Raw genomic sequence first — 1,212 nt, 5'->3', positions numbered from 1 at the left:
AAAAATTGTTCCGGGGCCGGGTATCGAACCCGGGACTTTTGTTAAACGTACCAACGCTCTACCAACTGAGCTACCCGGGAACTCTACCCGACACCGATCCAATTTTTCCCTCTATATCCACAGACCTCAAAGTTGGCTGACAACCGTCAAGCAACCAACATTGAGTGCACACTAACTCTGTGTGACTTAAATTGTGGTTTTCTGTTAACGAACAGTGACGTGTATTATGCAAATCAAGCTTTCAGGTATAACTCCCTGTAAAGTTGATTTGAATAATTTCGAGGGAAAAAGTGTTCCGGGGCCGGCTCAGTTGGTAGAGCGTTGGTACATTTAACCAAAGGTCCCGGGTTCGATACCCGGCCCCGGAACAATTTTTCCCTCGAAATTATTCAAATCAACTTCACAGGAAGTTAGCTATACCTGAAAGCTTGATTTGCACCCTAATTGTTATTTTAAATTTCAACCTTATTTTTGCACCAAAACCTTAGTATCACGAAATTAGCCAAGCCTGCCCTACATTTCTAAAAATAATTCATTTCTAGCACTATAAGGAATTTTAAAACAGAATAGAAAACTTCTTGAAAACGTTTGACTAAGAGTTCACAAATTCGACCCGAGACAGAAGGAAACTTTAAACGGGCTTCTGTAACCTAGTAACGCATAGGGTTGTGTTTTGTTTTTAATTCCACTTGAATTATCACCCAATTTTCTGTCGGTTTTGGATTCCTCGCCCGTGGTACATTTGTACGGGCGGGCGCTCGTCCCCGCATCTTTATATCTAATTTAGTAGTGAGCAAGTGAATTGAAATTCCTTGGCGCAACTGACTGCGCCCCTTCTCCCACCAGCCCCACCTGACAGAACCTCGGTGCAGTATTTTTCCTCCGTGTCTTCGCTTAATTAAAGTATAAACTTGTTACGTAAGCTGCAGCACGGATGTCACAACGTCACGACTACAAAACATTTTCGCTACGGAGGCCGACATCCATACTTAATTGCTCTCTCAATTTTTACATACTTTTAATTAAACATATAGCGCTGCGGCAATGAGTTCGAATCCCTGATGGGCATGGACGCGTGTCCATTGTCAATGCAGTTGCAGACACTGTCTTCAGTGGAGATGCGACAATGTGCTTCTGGAGTCCTGCACAACCGGTTACGAAAAATATAAATTATATATTGCTATTGAACGCCTGGCGCTGTAGACAGTATGC

At 42.9% G+C, this 1,212-nt stretch overlaps 1 non-coding gene across 1 annotated transcript; it reads left to right on the top strand.

Annotated features, from left to right (window-relative positions):
* The first annotated feature begins 294 nt into the window (after nucleotides 1-294).
* Nucleotides 295-368, top strand: TRNAN-AUU (transfer RNA asparagine (anticodon AUU)). Its single transcript has one exon. It is a non-coding gene; the product is annotated as a tRNA-Asn (tRNA).
* The last annotated feature ends 844 nt before the right edge of the window (nucleotides 369-1,212 follow it).

Source organism: Periplaneta americana, chromosome 3 (genome assembly GCF_040183065.1).
Source record: "Periplaneta americana isolate PAMFEO1 chromosome 3, P.americana_PAMFEO1_priV1, whole genome shotgun sequence".
NCBI lineage: Eukaryota > Metazoa > Arthropoda > Insecta > Blattodea > Blattidae > Periplaneta > Periplaneta americana.
This window is presented reverse-complemented; position numbering and strand designations above follow the sequence as displayed.